This window comes from Dipodomys merriami, unplaced genomic scaffold, assembly GCF_024711535.1.
Source record: "Dipodomys merriami isolate MVZ:Mamm:240054 unplaced genomic scaffold, mDipMer1.0.p SCAF_16, whole genome shotgun sequence".
NCBI lineage: Eukaryota > Metazoa > Chordata > Mammalia > Rodentia > Heteromyidae > Dipodomys > Dipodomys merriami.
In genome coordinates, this window is record NW_027202937.1 from 22,459,611 (window position 1) to 22,478,234 (window position 18,624).

At 38.4% G+C, this 18,624-nt stretch overlaps 1 long non-coding RNA gene across 1 annotated transcript in view; it reads left to right on the plus strand.

Moving 5' to 3' along the window:
• LOC138827868 (uncharacterized) overlaps positions 1 to 16,138 on the plus strand; it is a 134,965-nt gene extending 118,827 nt beyond the window's left edge. Inside the window, exon 3 of the long non-coding RNA XR_011372188.1 lies at positions 15,820 to 16,138. This is a non-coding gene — a long non-coding RNA (uncharacterized lncRNA). The remainder of the gene's footprint in view (positions 1 to 15,819) is intronic.
• The last annotated feature ends 2,486 nt before the right edge of the window (positions 16,139 to 18,624 follow it).

Sequence of the window (18,624 nt, forward strand, 5' to 3'; positions counted from 1 at the left end):
CTTCTGCCAGTGCTGCAGGATTCAGAGTCCACTCTTTCTAGACCTGTTTTAAGAATCAGATGAGGTAACAGATGTAAGGAAAATATATTTTGTAAATTCCGATTCCAGTAAAGTGCTAGAAACCTCTATACAAATATAACCGGTTAGCATCATTGACATTAAGGCATGTTTATCCCTATTTTCTCATTAGTGTAAATAAGTACTGATAGATTTCCATTCCTCATAGGTAAATTTTCAGTCAATATTTCCTTTTCAACCCTCTAATAATACTCCCCCAATGTTTTCTGTATAAATTCTTGTTTTCATATATTACAAAGAGTAATATATGTCCAAAATAGACAATTTCCAAATAACAAAAGACAGGAAAAAAATGCCACCAATTTTCCTCAAAAAGGTAACTACTGCTAATCTTTTGATAAATTACCTTCTAGTTTTTTCCCTTATTTGTTTTAGCAGTTATGATCATATTGATTTGCTGTATACATATTCTATTTTCTGACTTTTTCCATTGAATGTAAAATATATTTTTAACATATTACTAAAAACTTTTAAAATACTTAACAGTTGCATATCATTTCATCTTACTGATATGCCATAGACTATTGAATCATCTCTTAGTAGACATTATTGTGGTGATATGTCTATATTTATATATGTATATCCAGGTATAGATATACATACATATATATACACATATCTGATATATACAACACAATTCAAAAATAACTTGACTAAACATTTTCTGAATCTCAATTTATGAATAACAAATTAAGACAGCTTACTACAAATACAAATTATGAGAAAATAATGTTTAAAAGTTTTGATACATTAGTCGTCACTGTTTTCAAAGATATTTTATCAAGTTGCATTTAGCCCACAAATAGTATAGTAATCCTGGAAATGCTTCTCTCAGTTCTGGAGGTTAAAAGACTGAAATCAAGGAGTCATCAGGAAGGCCACATGGGAGAACCCTTCCCTGACTTTTCCAGCTACTAGTTTGTCAACAGTCTTTGGTGTTCCATAGCTGTGGGAGCATGGCTCCAGTCTTTGCCTCTGATTTCCAAGGCCTCCCTCCCTGTGTATCTTATGTATTGAAATTTCTCTGAACCTGCAGGGGCACCTGTATTTGGTTTTAGGATATCCCACAATTCACTATGGCCTCATCTTTGCTAAGACCCTATTTTCAAATCAAGAGTCATTTACAGATTCCGAGGTTAGGACTTCAACGTAACTTTTTAATTTCTAGCAATATAATCCCATCTTTTAGTTGCTTTGTTTATATTCTCAAAATAGATAGTAGATATAAATGAAAAGTTTATGATCTAATGATTACTTTTTCTATAACCAGGCTTGCTACTCACGTGTGTTAGTTTTGGGAGCAGCATTGATCTGCTTCTGATAGTTACATGTGTGCTATCTTTGCTCTGGGGAAGAAGTTCTTCTCAGGAGCCATGCTGATGAAGCAGATGCTCAGCAGCTTAGGAGTGAAACAAAGCTGGTTTAAATCCTACCTCTGCCACTTACCACTGTCATCTGAGCAGTACACTTAATGTCTCCAGACCTTCGTTATTTCTTTGGTTAAACAAGAAGTTTGAGTCAACCACTTATATGCTAGGATAAGTACATATAAATGCTCAGTTACAAGTTAGCCACAGTTACTTGTGTTTCTGCATGTCATCACTATTGTTATTTGTGTCCTTCAGCTTTTGGTTATTGTAACAAATACCTGAGATAGTCAAGTTATGCAGAGAAAAGATTTATTTTGGCTCATTGGTTTGGAAGTTCCATTATGTGACTTCTTAGCCTTGGTGCCTTTGGGCTTGTACCAGGACAGCAAACACAGTATCATGAGAATGTGTGGTGAAGCAAAACTGCTCCGTTTTATAGACAAGAAGCAAAACAAAGAACAAGAGGAAGGGGCTGAGGTCTCAATACCCCCTTCAAGACACATCTCCCATGACTTGAAGACACACTAGGCCCACCTCTTAAAAGTTCAATCATCTTCCCATCTAACCTGGAACCAAGCACTACTCTGAGCACAAGCCTTTAACAAATAGGTCTTGATCCAAATGCTAGCAGTATTACTATCACCTTGCTATGAATTCTTCCCGCTTTTGTGTAACAAAGCTCTAGGCCCTTGCCTGGGGACCCCATATTTCAGTTCTGTTCCTGGGAGCTGCAACATTTGTGTAGGCTCAGACCCTGCAATCCAAGTCATTTATAGTTTATGAGCCTAATATACATCTGGCATGTCTGTATTCTTATCCTGATATTTCTAGGTCCCTTGCAGAGCCTTGCTATCTGCTGTCAGATCTCACACCAGTGAACATGCTCTGCTATAAAACTAAGCTTAAACCATTTAATTTCCCCTTTGTGTCTAGTCAGATTTCACTACTACAGACCTGGCCAACAGACTCATACACTTTGCATATGAGACCCTCATGCCCAGTCTGATATCAGGGAATGTATTCCTTAATCAATCTAGCATGGTCCATTACGATTTCCCAATGCTTGATGACTTTTGTCTGGGCCACCTCATCACCAAGATCTTTCTCTTAGCTTGTGTAGTCTCTTCTTACTGAAATCCTGAATCCAACAGTTAAGTCCACTAGAAGTATCCACATTCCCAGCTCTGAGGGATTCTTTGTTTTTATATGTAATCATTCCTAAAATATTTTTTAAAAAGAAAAAAAGAAAACTCACTCCCCCCTATACTATGATTCAGCAGCCCTCTTTTCCTCATGTACTTTATACTCAACAGGATTAAGAAATGGAAAGGAAAGAAAGATAGCAGTCAGTGTGGAAGTGGTCTATGGCTATACTGGAATGCATAGATTCTCTCCCAGTTCTAATCAGGTGGCAATTATTTATTTCACTTAATAAGGGGAGGGAATTATAAGACTCATCTATACATATATTATCTTGTGCATGTTACTTTGGGGTGTCTGCTTAAAGTAATTACAGTTAAATCCATTAAAATGACTTTTATCTCTTCTTAATGTCAGAGCCATCTGCTTGACCTCCCTTCATGCATATTCATAGTATTATTAACAGCTAGGCTATGCCCCTCAAGATGGCAGGAATAGAACAATGAGCCTACTGTGACCTGGGAGTCTGTGATAAAGTATGTTTCACATGAGCAAAACTCAGTTAGATGGTTCAGAAATGGCTGGTTTGCTCTATAACACTAAGTTCTAAATATTGTCAAACATCTTGAAACACACACTAGCAACTCCTCTGTTGTCTCTATTGTCCTTTCCCAGTGTTACATAAGAATCAAGTATCTTGCTCTCTCTCTTATTGATTTTTAAAAAATACCCATGGAGTTCAAATAAACATCTAAAAAATGCCAAGACTTCAGTTCTAATCAAAACAAATCTCTGGAGGCAAGAGAAAAGATGCCTTACTTGTTTTGATTCATCTCCAGGGTTTATAGCTCAGAGTTATCAATGTTACAGTATGTAGGTACACACACACACACACACACACACACACACACACACACACACACACATCCACATCCACACACATCCACACGCACACACATTCACATACGTATACCTCCACACATGTGTGCGTATGCATGTGTGTGCCTATTGAACTTTGACTGTAACATCCCCATAACTCAAAGTTGGCAGTGCTCTACTTAAAGATTTGACTTGTCATGCTTTATCAGGTAGAGTGGTGACACAGTACCTAGGATGAGAAAGATTTCCCTTTGGGTTCCTGAAATCACATGATCTTTTAAGTATAAGGGAAACTTTGGCTTGATCGAGATAGTAACAACTGTATAAAGGTTAATGTCCAGGATGGTGCTGAACTCATGTTCAGTTGATGAAAATAATTCTGAGGTTGCCAGGCACCGGTGGCTCATGCCTGTAATCCTAGCTACTCAGAAGGCTGAGATCTGAAGATCGTGGTTCAAAGCCAGCCCAGGCAGGAAAGACCATGAGACTCCTATCTCCAATAAACCACCAGAAAATGAGAAGTGGCGCTGTAGCTCAAGCAGTAGAGCGCTTGCCTTGAGCTGAAGAGCTGAGGGACAGAGCCCAGGCCCAGAGTTCAAGCCCCATGAGGGACAAAAAAAAATAATAGTAATAATAATTCTGAGGTAGAATTCAGGAAAGCTTTCCTGTTATTATTGCTGTTGCTTAATTCTTAAACAATAGAATCTCATGGAAAGTCAGATGCCATGGGAGATTCACATGACTGAACACACAGTAATAAGCAGATGCCAAAAGAAGAGACAGCTGGAAACCAAATCAGAATCGCCTCATATGTGACTGAGGTAAATAGTGAAGATTTGCTAATTCAAAGAATATAGACTGTAATTGCCCTAAATGAAATCAGTTTGTGTTTGAGTAGGAGCAGTCTAGAAAAACATCTTATTTACAGTGCCCATACAACTCCTTAGACTTGTGACTTGTTTGCCACAATTGTGAAAGAGCTAGGCGAAGTAGATAAAAGAACAGAAAGAAGATAAACTCTTCACCCTGTGGAGGGTGAAGACCTCAGAGTTGATCTACCCAGAAAGTCGGACTGTTTATAGAGACAGTGTGAGACGGGGAATCAGGCCTCTGACCCAGGACTGCAGCTTCACATCAAAAGGCATTTGGTTCCTCCACAACATGCTGATGGTGCCAGAAGTCAATCACCCTTCCACCCCTTCATGGGGCAGCAGCAGGGTCTTAATCCAAGGAGCCCTCATTGGCCTACTGGCTCCATCAAATGCTGGCATGTTGCTCTTCTGAACAGCAGGGACACCTTGTTGTCATTCATTGCAAAGTGGGAAAAATTATTTTCTCGTGTTCCCAGGCCCTCTCAGCAAGGGTGACAAAATGAAACATGAGTTTCACTCTGCTTCTGAATAAACAAAAGCCTATTAGCCTATGTTTCTTAATTAAATACTTTCTGCATCGTATTCTCTTTATCAAGAACTGAACTGATTTAAATTACTTTTTTCCTTGAAACCAACAGTGATTCATTCATGATAGTTCCATATGTTAGGGCACTGTTATCAGAGATTACTATATGTTTATTTATTTTTCTATTTTTCAGCAACTACAGTGTATTGTTTTAGTTCTCTGATGCATGAGACTGGAAAAACGTGTGGCCAGTCTTAATGTTGATCCCCTAATGCATCATTTGTTCTTTTAGTTGACATTTCTTCAACTCCCTCTCACTTCTGCAGGTTATGTACTAAGAGATATAACTATCCATCTTATACCCACACATGTTGATATTAAAGTTGAAAGGGTGGGGATAGGAAAGTTTAAAGTAGGTCATGAGGATTGGTTGCCAATCACATGATATAATTTCAGGAGTCTCTGAATGAAGCTTTACAAGAACTTTGAGTAAAGTTCTGAAATTTCCTGTATGTCCTTAAGAATATTACATATTACAAAACTAAAGAAAAACCCCTATGGCATTCAGAAGGAAAAGAAAATGGAAAGGATTCCAAAAAGGAATAAAAATCAGACACCAAAGGATGCTTGGAAGATGATGGTGTACCACTTAGAATTTGAGAGGAAAAGCTATAACCCAAGCTTTTCAGTACTCAAATTATTATACATAGATCAGAAATGCCAAACTGAATAAGTGAAGATAGACACGAGCCGAATGCCTTGCTACTTGGGAGGATGAAATCTGGAGGATCACCATTCAAAGGCAGTCCAGGCAGAAAAAGCCAAGAGACCATGTCTCCAAAATAACCTGCAGAAAGCAGGGCTACCAAATGGTAGAATGTAGCAAGTGTGAGGTACTGAATTCAAACCCTAGCACTGGCAAAAAAAAAGAAAGAAAAAAAATACAGATTTAACACTCAGTTTAATTTGATCTTCAGATAAACAATGAATATGTTTTTATATGAGTATGACCCAGTGATTTCATAGAACATGCTTACACTAAGAACTTTGCACTATTTATCTGGAATTCACATTGAACTTTGAATCCTTTATTTTATGCATTAACTCCATATAAAGGCAACCGAAAAATATGCAGACATTGTGCATATTAAGGTGCTCTACCACATGAGCCACTCTACCAGGCCCTAATGTTTAAGAGCTAGAATATTTATCACTTCCATATTACTTACAGATACTTACAAAGTGAGCTATAATTATTTACAGATACTTGCAAAGTAATGAAGATACTTACAAAGTAAAGCAATCACTTAAGAGTTACTTACAAAGCAAAGAATTCAGATTTTGTAGAATAAAATCATATATTAAGCCAAGTGTACTAATGAACACCTAAAATCCCAGCATTGGGAGGTAGAGGCAGAGGATCAAGAATTTTAGGCTAGTATGGGCTCCTCAGCAAGTTCAAGGCCAAGATGAGCTACAGAGTGACACTCTGTTTCAAAAAAGAAAAAAAAAGATTAAGCAAGTAGCTCAGTTGTAGATCACTTGCCTAACATGCACAAGGTTCTCACGGAAGGGAAAAAAAATCAGGGTTCCAAGTTGGGAGCTTAACAGTGAGCACTAAAACTAAATGTGATACAAATCTGATTATCGAAGCCGTGCCACTGGGTGTGTCTATAAGGGTGTTTCCAGAGACAATTAGATCGTGAAGGTTTGGACCTCAACAATGGCTTAATCCCCAGACGTATTAATAATATGGGGACATTGTTGGATGGTAGTGAAAGATAGGAGAGACAGGAGATAGTTGGTAACGTAGGTTGCATTGAGGAGAGCATGCCTTGGGATTATTTCTTTCCCTCGCCCCTTTTCTTTCTTTCTTTTTCTTTTTTTTTTTTTTTTTGTTGGTCACGGGGCTTGAACTCTGGGCCTGGGCGCTGTCCCTCAGCACTTCAGCTCAAGGCGAGCGCTCTACCACTTGAGCTACAGCGCCACTTCCGGTTTTCTGGTGGTTTATTGGAGATAGGAGTCTCATGGTCTTTCCAGCCCGGGCTGGCTTTGAACCGCAATTCTCAGATCTCAGCCTTCTGAGTAGCTAGGATTACAGGCGTGAGCCACCGGCGCCCGGCTCCTGGCCCCTTTTCTTTAATCCCCTTCTCTACTTCCTGACCACTATGTTGTGAACCTAGAATAGGTTCACAATATGGTAGAATACTCTACCATATCCTCCTTCCCAGGGTGGTCTGATACTTCAGGATCAATAAGCTGACAAAAAATGTTTTCTTCATTAAATTATTCAGCCAGAATTTGGTCATAGCAATGATAACAGCTAGCCAATACACTAAATAAAATATTGATATAAATTTGATTAAGATTCTAGGATGAGCAATGTACTGTGGTAAAGTATTTTATTTAAAATTAATACAAATGCTAATTATGTGGAGTCTAGCTTCTCAGATAATGTTGCCAAAAAGTAGAATGACTGATGGCCGGGGACATGGAAGCATGTTCAGAGTACATTTCATCTGGTACTGTAAGGTTAGAAAGAGGGATGACAACATACCTTTTTATTTACAGAATGCAGTTGTGTATATTATGTCATTTAACATTACCTCATTTGGTTCTCACATGATTTTGGGAGAGGAGGAAGAGTCAATAAGATAATCAAGCACACTTCTCTGACTAATGCAATTGGAAATGAAGTTGAAAGCTGCCATGGATTGCTGTGCATTTGGACTCTAGTAAGAAGCATGATCTTCTATCTCCAATTGCAGCAGGTTATTTCAACCTGAAGTGAGATGTTCAGTTGGTTTTTTCCAATATTTATATCTACTTTATTGTTACCCATGAAGTCAGAGAAGCCTATTCTCATGAAATAAATCTTTGTTGGCTAATTAACTGCTTTTCAGTTCAAGTGCTTATTGAATGAATGTCCTGTGCTAAATCTTATACTCTGAGGTAAACAGGTTCTAGGTTCAAAAACCATATCGTAAGGAAATTAACCTACACAAAACCACATAATTTCAGGGGAGGCTATGTTTCTGAGTCAAAAACATAAAATAACCTAATAATACTAAATTTTCAGTCTGTATAAAAAGGTGAAAAGAACTCTAGAAGATCGGAATACTGGAGGGTTATATGTCCTCCCTTCTTTGTAATTTTATGTATCTTTCAAGTGGCATACAGTATGTAGAAAATGCTTGAGAAATCAAGAAAAGAAAGTATGGCTTTGTCATGTTTCAAGTTTTTAGAAGAGAACTTGTTTTGCAGAGAAGGTGGTACACACAAATTCTAGAAAGGGGGTAGAATTTTAGACAAGCCCTTAGGAGAGGGATCCAGAGCACTGTGCTGGCTAAAAGCACATGAGTAATTGCAGTTCTGCCACCCACACAGCCAGACAAATACTTTGGGCCTCAGTTTCCATATCTGTAGCATAATAATGCTAACCACAATATACCGTGGCCATGTCATACTTTCAAGAAATCATCCAGCACAGTGCCTTGCATATCTAAAGTACTCTATAAAGTGATTTATTTTTGTACCAAACCTGGGGCTTGAACTCAGGGCCTGGGCACTGTTTCTGAGCCTTTTTGCAAAGGCCAGTGCTCTGCCACTTGAGCCACAGCTCCACTTCCAGCTTTTTGGTGGTTAATTGGAAATAAGAGTCTCATGGACTTTCCTGGGGGCTGGCTTCAAACTGTCATCCTTAGATCTGAGTCTCCTGGGTAGCTGGGATTTTAGGCATGAGCCACAGGTGCCCAACTAAAATAATTGTTTTTATTATGAGAATTATTCTTAGTCATGGAAACTAAAGGTGTGTCTCAAAGAGAGAGGACTAGATTAGACAAAAATGTGAAAAGTGTGCAAAGGAATTCAGGCAACTGTATTTAAAGTGAGTTGGAGAAGAAAAAACTGGGCTCCAGAAAGTGAGCAGGAAGGCTGATATGATTCAAGTGACAGCCCTAGCAAGCTGCTAGAATGAATTTATCGAAAACTAGATGGCTTAAAGCAACAGAAATGCATTATTCTCTTACAGTTCTGGAGGCCAGAAGTCAGAAATCAAAGTGTCAACAGAACCGTGCTCTCTCCATAGCCTACAAGTAGTGTTCTGTTATTGGCCTCTTTCAGCTTCTGGTTGCTGTGCCATGCCTTGCTTTAAAGTTACATCACTCCAATTCTCATGATCAGCATTTTCAAATCTCTCTCATTCTCTGCTCATTCTCACATTAACTTCTCTTCTGTGTGTCAACCATTATTTTCCTTCTTATAGGAATGCATATGATTGCATCTAGAACCTATCAGATAATATAACATTTGTCCTCATCTCTAAAAGCATTAACTTTATCATATCTTTAGCCATTTGAGTTAATATTCCTGGGTATCTGTCTTTTAAAGCAACCTGCTATAGGAATGACATCTTCTGGGGGTATTTTTCAGCCCACCATTGGGATCTTAAGCAGGGCAGATCATCTAGTAGTCCTAGAGCTCAGGTCAGCCTGGATGTTAACCTTTTGTGTGCTGAGTCTTAGGCAAGAGGCCAAAAACTGATGCAAGATTCGGAAAAGCACTTATCAGTGATGGTACAGTACCACCAGTATACCCAGTATACCCTTCCTGACTATGAACCCTGATTGTAAGATAGAAAAGGAGAGGTAGTAGCAGTGACACTTTTGAAGGTAAAATTGATAGGCTTGGTTATGAAGGATGAAACAGAAGACACAGTGGGTAAAGATGCCCTTATCAAGGAGAAATACACAAAGGGTTTTGCTTCCAAATAGTCCAAGGGTGAGGCTCTCTGCATGCTCCCAGTGTATTCTTTCTCTCAATTGCTGATACAACTGGACCTGTGCAGGGCCCTGTCTGGGAGATGTTAATGAATTCACTTCTCAGTCTTTAAATGTGGTGAGGATCTTGGTGTGAAGCCACCAGCAACTGCAATGTGTCAGAACAGATTGTTTACCAAGCTCCTGCAAACATCTCTAAACCCTGGGGACTGCTCCAAATTAGGGGAAATCATTCAAGACAGCTAGCTAGTGCCCTACCAAAAAACTACTAGTAGAGGGTTTCTTTTTTTTTTTTTTTCATTTTAAACTCATTTGCTGATTAGAAGATTGGAGGATCCTAATTAGCATATGAGGTTTATTCATCTGTAAACTTGTCAAAGTAATACTCTCTAGTGAACTTGGATCCTGAAGATCTGTTGTTCCATATGTGTGACTTAACAAGAAATGAAAACAACTTGCCTCTGAGTTTTTCCTGTTAGGCAGGTAGACTAGAAAAAAGATAATTTCTCGGTGATCTTTATCAAACATGTATTGGATATCAGTCAGTATAAGTTTTGCTGACTTAGCAAATCAGTCCTTATTTTTAATGGAAGAAATTAAACCAATGTTCATTAAAAATGCAGAAGAGCTGGGCATGGGTGGCTCATGTCTGTAATCCTAGCAACTCGGGATACTTAGGTCAAAGCCAGTCCAGAAAGGAAAGGCCATGAGACTCTTATCTGCAATTAACCACCAGGTGTGTGTGGAGGGAGAGGGGGTGGACATAAGGCATAAGGATTAGGGCATGAAGTACTATAAATATAGTGTACAGCAGTATATCCTATTCTTGTGTGTCAGATTGTTACCAGAAATTCAATGAAGCTGCTCAACCTTGATCCTAGCAGAAGAAGAATCAGGCAAGATGCACACAGTGAAAGTGATAGAAAAGCTTACTAGGAAAGAGACAGAGACAGGAGGTTACACACATGATAGTGGCATTTCAGTCCATCCTCAACCATCTTCAAGATACAGATCTACATGTTATGCTTAGGGAGAGGAAGTATCAGGGACAGGAGACAAAATGTACACATAGGTTAAGGGTCTTGGTTACAAGTGTGGTCTGGCTGGACTTTATTTCAGTTCTAGTTATTCTGCATTCTGGAGAAGTTGCTATTGCTGCCAGCACTGGGGAACAGTTTGGTTCCTATGGGATGATTTCTTCTGCTCCACGGTGCAGCTTGATCATTATAACTAAGTATTCTCACTTGGGGGTGATCTGCCCTGTTAGCCTCTGCTGTTCTTCAGGGTGGCTCCAGTCCTTTATCATAAAGATGTTATCAGTTCTGTCTTTCCTGGAACCCAAGGTGATTGCAAAGTGACTGTGGAGAGAACAGCCTTTCTCTTGCTCCTGGTTAATTTGTGGCAGCAAAAAAACAGTTGAAGTTCCTGTTACAAATACACCTTTAATTGATTCTTAATTGCAGCTTGTTTCAGGAACTCACTATTATGAGAACAACTTTAGTCTTTGGGGTTTGAGTATTTACTGAGATTGCCTGTGAGAAAATCCTATCCCTAGGTCCAGTGTACTGGACTGATGTCACCTGTGAGTAAGGAAGTTTAATTGCAATATTTTCTCCATTTTAAGTTCTCTTTGCATTTCCCCATTGCTCATACCTAGCTGCTACCCAGGAAGACTACATTTTAAAACTTGCAAATCTTTTCCTTAGACCAAATGTAGGTTTTGTTATACGTCGTCTACTGCAAGATAGGGAAGTTTCAAGATATCAATTTTTGTTTTGCTCCCAGGACTAGAAATCAAGAATGAGGGTAAGTAGAGAAACTTCCCAGAATTCCTCTTCCCATTAGAATGGGATATTATCCTACGAGAATTGGAAGAGGCAAGGCAGTGGCCACCATTCTGTGAATTTGTGAACACTACTGTTGACCATAAACAGCAGCTCAACTGTTTCTTCTCTCCTTTCTCCTGAGATCTTCCTACATTTCTTCTGCCCCCAGAAGACCAGGTGTATACTTGTTTAGCAACTGGACGAAGGTCAGAAGGAACAAAGAAAAGATTTTAGTCTAGCCTGGTGGAGTCCCAGCCTTCTTCATTGGCTTCCTTTCCTGAGTGGAATTTAGGATGGAATTTAGGTTCTATCATTAGTCAAAAAGACAACCTTGTGAAAACTGAGTAGCTAGCTTTCCTAATTGGGCTTGTAATGCATTATCTACACATAGATCTTCTCTTACTTGAACCCTGAGTGATAATGCTCATTATGTAACTTCCTCCAGCTTGCTTCAGGGCAATGGTACATGTTAACAACTAGGATAAGCACTTGTGCTTCAAACATCTGCTCACACATAGCACAGCACACATAACATAAAGGGCTCATTTACAAATGAGTTCACTTTCTGGTAATTACTGAGCTGTACCCTTATTATTTGTATGCTTTGTTATTATAACTCTTGGATTTCACTATTCAAGTTTTTTTAATCTGCTTATTATTGGAAAAAATCCCTTTTTAGTATTTTTCTTCCAGCCCAATTTCCCCTTTCTAGGCAAATAGCTCTAGGCAGCCACTCTACCACAGAGTTACACCAATAGTCCTGCAAATAGCTCTAATTAGGAACTCCAACACCTGGGAAACCTTGGTAGTTCTTAAGCTATACTACTTCTTCTGCTGCTCTTGGGATATCTTTTGCAATTCCTTATCCTCCTGTGGTTGGACAGGATCATGTGACTAGTGTTGACTAGTAAGCTGTCAGCAGAAGTGATGGTGTCACTTTTGAATCAGAGCATTGACTTGCCAGTATGAGATTCTATTGACTTTATTATCACCTGTCACAGTGTCACACAATTTTTCAATTTATGTTCCCTATCAGTCTTGGTCCCAGAGGGAGGATAATACAAAGTCAACACACAACAGACACAGCTAAGAGTTGTGAGCAAGAAGTAATCATTTGATCTTTTGTTTTTGTTTTTGTTCACTCATGATAGTATGCATATTTATAGGATACAATGTGATCATGTGGCATGATCAGGTCAAGGTAATTGGCATGACTATTACTCAAACACTTGCCACTGCTTTGTGTCAGAATCCTTTCTACTAGCCATTTTACATTGCTGTCTGAGGTTTGGGGATTGTTGTTACTGTATTGTTTCACAATTCAAGTTCTTGGTATGTGGGTGGTGGGGTACTAGAGGGGTATGGGCTAGATGCATTCAGTTTTGAAGAGTAAACCAAGCTAGGAAAAACAGATACAGAAAAATATGAGTATAGTTAATATATCTATATCAGGATGTTTGGGGCAGTAAGTATAGAAACCTAAACTGAAAATTGCTTATGAAATAATATTATCACCAAAATAGAGGTGTGTGATTCTGAGATTGGTTAGTTCATCAATTGTATTATCAAAGAACCAGGCTCCCCACCTGCCATCCACATTCTCCGTATGCTGTCTAATGTACTTCCCTTTGGGTGCAGGATGCCTACAGCAGTTTCAGGTAACACTGCACTACATGGCTCTCTGCCTTTCTGGTGCATTTCTCTGTCTCTGTCTCTGTCTCTGTCTCTGTCTGTCTGTCTCTCTCTCTCTGTCATACACACACACACACACACACACACACACACACACATACATACACACACACCACATATAAAACACAAACACCCACACCCACAAATAACTAGAGGCAAGAGACTGTTAAGTAAAATGTTAACAAAAGAACAAATCAAACATTCAGAATAATATGGTCATTGTTGACAATTCTGTGGTAGTGATTGGAATGATATAAATAGCTGTTATTAGGAGTTTTCACACAGAATACAGTGTTCTTTTGTTGGCCTGTACACAACTAAATAGAACCTGTGACAGTCAAAACTAACAAGTAATAGAATGACATTTGCTTTTTTCCTAGTACCTTGGTTTTGCCTGATTCTGAGCTTTAGTCCCTTTAGCAAGTTGTTTAGTATATCTCAGGCTCATCTTTCTTATCTTCTTACACAGAGGTTAAACGCAGTAACCTCATCATAGATGTGTGACTTTAGCAAGTTAATACATATAAAGTGTTGACACTTTGGGCACAGTGAATGCTGAGGAACTGCTAGCTGTTATTTATTATAATGACAGTTCTGTTACAAGCTTTTAGAGAGAATTAGTTGATACAAAATAATGACTTTAACATAGTAATCTTTCAACAATTTTTGCTAGTACTGTTATTATGACTTTAAATAAGAAGATTAAGGAGGTGAGCCTGGCATGTGGTATACACCTTTAACCCCAGAATGAGGCCAGCCAGAGCTATGGAGCAAGACTTTGTCTCAAAAGAGAAGAGGTCAGGTAGGAAGATCATGGTTCCAGGCCAGCTTAAGCATCAAAGCTCACGAAACTCCATGTCAATGGAAGGAAGCTGGGTACATGGACACAGATCTGTGATCTCAGCAATGATGGGAAGCCTAAAATAGGTGGATTGGGGTGCAGACACATGCCTGGGCAGGAAGTGTGATCCTAGCTCACAAATCACCAGTGGTGAGAGTAGCAGGAGGGATGGCTCAGCAGTAAAGTGCCTTCATAGAAGCACACTAGGCCCTTCATTCAAACCTCCATGCTACCAAATGAAAAAAGGAAAGAAAAGAACATTGAAGAAGGAAAATGAACAAGCTAAAAAATAGAATTAATCCTTTAAAATGAATTATCAGTATGAAATGTCTTTATCTTTTTTATTTTTATTTACTTTTTAATTTGATTATCAAGGTGATGTACAGAGGGGTTACAGCTACGTAAGTAAGGTAGTGAGTACATTTCTTGTCAAACTTGTTACATCTTCCTCATTTTTCTCCTACTTTCCCCAAACCTCCTGCCTCCCCTCCCCAGCTGTACAGATCATTTCCAACAAATATTGTCTTGTAAGTCTCACTGTTGCATTGTTTCCCCTTTTGTCCTTTGTCTAACCATTTTGTTTTTCCCCTTCCCTTCCCTCATTCAAATAACTGTATATACAATACCCAGGGTGCCAAAATCAATTACAGTGACAACAGGGGATAAACCATAGGAGGAAAATACAACACAATCAAGACATCACATAGTACATTAAAAACAACAACAACACTAACAACAACAAAGGAAAACCTCTTGTGTCCATGTCTTGGGGTTCATTTCACTTAGCATCATCTTATATGTTTGTTATCTTTATTATCATGATCAATAATAAATTTTCATTGAATGTCTTTCTTTTTATTGTGGTATTAACTGTCTTCAGCCCAAATATGCTCCTAAAATTTTCTGGAACAGCCAGGCATAGAAGTAATCTCAGCTAGTTGGGAGATAGAGTTCAAGAGGATCATAGTTTGGGTCTAACCTAGGCAAAAATGTTATCAATACACCCATTTCAACAAAAAAGCCAGGTGGTTGTGGCACTGTGATCCCTCCCACACAAGATGCTGTTAAGTAAAGGACCACAGTGGGAGGTTGGCACTGGGTAAAAAGGTGAGAGCCTGTTGGAAATATAACTAAATCAAAAAAGGGCTAAGGACATGGATTAAGTGATAGAGCACCTACTTAGCAAGTAAAAAGCCTTAAGTTCAAACCCCACTACTACCATCTACCAAACAAATAATTAAAAACTTTCTAGGCAATCTGAATTGTACAGATCATATCTCTCAAAACCTCCTATAAAAGACAAAGTGTTCAGTATTTAATTTGATATTATCCTCAGCATATTTCCTATTAATCAGATTTATAAACTGAATATTTTCCCAGCCACGCATCCCCCACTCTGACAAATGTATTGTTAGGTGAATATTTTATTGTGTGAATATCAAAATATATGTACACAAACCAAGACTACAATGACAACACTCGGCGATGTCCTTTTATGGAACTACCATCCTATACACAGTCTGTTAACCAAACACTGCTGTGTGGTGCATGATTGTATTTTGTGTTGTTTACGGAGTTTAAAAAATAGATTTTGGAACAGGATGATTTGGGCTGAACATCTCTTTTGTAATTTTGAGATTGTATTAAAAAATTTATTGTCAAACCCTGATAATACATTGTTGAGAGATTAAGTAGGCTCTGTGGCACAGAAGGGAATGAACATGTGTTATACATCTTTATACAATGGCAACTTATACATTGTTTTGTCTAGTTCACATCACAGCCTTGCTTTCTGGTGTTATCTTCTCTCTTCTCAGGTGACTCGACTTAAAGGATCAGGATCCAGAAGTTGATCAATGGAGGACCACAGATCAGAGAACAAATAGGATGATCCAGGTTACTAAGGGCTGAATTTTTTTTTTTTTGCCCTCCTGCCTTTTAGGGAATCATAAGTTCCTGCTATGCATGAAGAAGTTGACATGTAGAAAATAGAATTTCACAGCCCCACACCTTAAAAGGCAATGTCTAAAAATGTGCCTGCAGGAACAAATGCAGATTTCTTGTTTGTAAGTGTAATTCTAAATGGACATATGATAAATACTAGCTAGCATTATTTGCAAGTATAAAAAAATTATTGAGTTGGATTTGATTGGGAAAATAAAAATCAGTTTTTGCAGTGTTCCTGTGGTCACAGCCTAAATATGTCTAGGCAAAGAAATCCCCTATATACTGAGGTTGGTTTAAAAACAATGAAAAAAAAATGTCTGCCACTATCTTGTCACCATATAAACATTTATGAACCAAATATTACTATTGTGATCTGAAATGTCCCTACAGGTTCTTTTGTTGAAAGACTTGTCCCTCGTCGGTGGCACTAGTGAGAGATGACTGGCTCAAAAGATACTAGCCTTATGAATGAATGAAACATAGTTGCATGCTAGGAGGGGGCATCAAGTTGGAGGAATACATCATACCGCCTTACCCCAGGCCCATCCTCTCAAGCTCTTTGTCTCCTGACTGCCATGAGATGATTAGTTTTCCTTCTCCATGCTCTTCAGCCACAAATCAGGGGCTTCCAAAAGTTGATGTCTTATTATTACTGATCAGATTAACATTGGTCATGTGGCTTAGGTGGTATGTACAGTTTCTCTACTGGTGGTATATACAGTTTCTGCTGTGCTACACACCTGAAAGGGAGCTATCCAACCATGGACTGAAGCCTTTGAAATGATAAGTCAGAATAAATGCTCCCTCCTTTAAGTCAATTTTCTCAGGCACTTCATTAGAGTAATGAAAAGTGACTAACATCAAGTAAAGAAACATTAGTACATTGTCATCTTCTGAATCAACTGGTAAAATCTATTTTCCAAGCACACAGATGTGCCAACTATTATGCTTGGAACAAGGTCAAGTCAAGGTGATTTGTGTGTCATGGAACCTTGGATGGACCATTCACTGGTAACATACAGAAAATGGCCTCATATTGGAGAGGGCTATGACTTTGTTTGTATTAGAGTTTTGACTTTCCATATTGAAATACTTTTACACTTCAAGGTTGCAAAACTAGCAGAGAGCTCATGTATACCATTGACCTGGTCTTCTGTAATGTTAGCAAATTATTAAACTATCCTATAATTGTTAAAACCCTGAAATTACATCTATCCCATCTGTTATCTAAACAACACTTCATTCCAATTTTACATGCTTTCTCCTTAATGCCCTTTTTCTGGTCTAGCATTCAATCCAGACTCCCATGTGGCATTTAGTTGTGATGTCCCTCAGAAGTATCTAATCTGTGGCCATTCCTTGTCCTTTATCTTTCAGAGCCTTACATTTTTGATGGTCCATAGTCAGGTTTTTTTTATTTTTTTTTATTTTATTTTATTTGTGAACATATTGTACAGAGGGGTTACAATTACATGGGCAGGATAATGCATACATTTCTTACCAAGCATTGCAGCCTCCTCCTTTGTTTACCCTTCACATCCCTTCCCAGCCTCCCCCCTCCCCCCCAATCCTCCCCCCTCCCCTCCCCACCCCCATAATCAGGTATTTTATAGAATGCTACTTACCTAAGTTTGTTACCTCATGATTGAACTGAGATTATACACTTTTGATGAGAGTGTTACAGAAGTGATTATTTTGTTCTTCTCAGTGCATTGAATGTGGGGCTTCCTAGGGTTGATATCTTATTACTGGTGATATTAACATTGACCATGTGACTGAGTTGGTTTGTACAGTTTCTCCACAATAATGTTACCATTTTTCTCCTGATTAGTTGACCAATTTTAGAAGAATATGAACACATTCAGACTCAAAATGGAATTAGTTGTATTAGCCCAAACCAAGTAACATCCATCAATCAATCAATAACCTAGGACATTCAGAAGGGAAGTTTCTGACAAGTGATTGCCTAATAGCAACTATCAGAAAAGAATCTTCCAGAACTACAATCTTGTATAAAGCCACAAAAAAATACTTCTGTGAGGGATTATGTACACCAGTTGTCTGCTTAACCTCAGACCAGAGTCCCCCTTGTTATTAATTCCTGTGGCCAAAGATAATTGTTTTAAAATAACTTTTGAATCCAGGATGGTCCTGTTTTGCCTTTTAAATGTTTCCATATTCATGTTGAATATGCTCCTAGCTTACCCTGGCACACATAGTCCCAATAAATGCTATTAAATTTCCTACTGAATATTATTCTTGGAGAATATCCCTCTTTGTTACCTAGATTGACAGAGTAATATTCTAGTTTTGTCCACACTTGTGAATCTACAACAATTATTTCTATCTTATTGCCTAGTGACTCTTTTGTCTTTCTACATTTAATTATAATTCTGTCAAGAAAAGTTCTCTTGGGAAGGTGGCTCAAGTGGTAGAGCTCTAGCCTTGAGCTGAAGAGCTGAGGGACAGTGCCCAGGCCCAGAGTTTAGGCCCCATGACCAACAAAAAGAAAGAAAAGAAAAAAGAAAAGAAAAGTTCTCTTTGTTCCTGTTTACTTATTTTTTCAGATTACTATTTGTCAGTATGAATTCATAGATAGGGTCTATATGGGTTATTATCCAATACTATTATACAATATTACCATTATTTATTTGGTTGCTTAAGTTGTTCTTTGC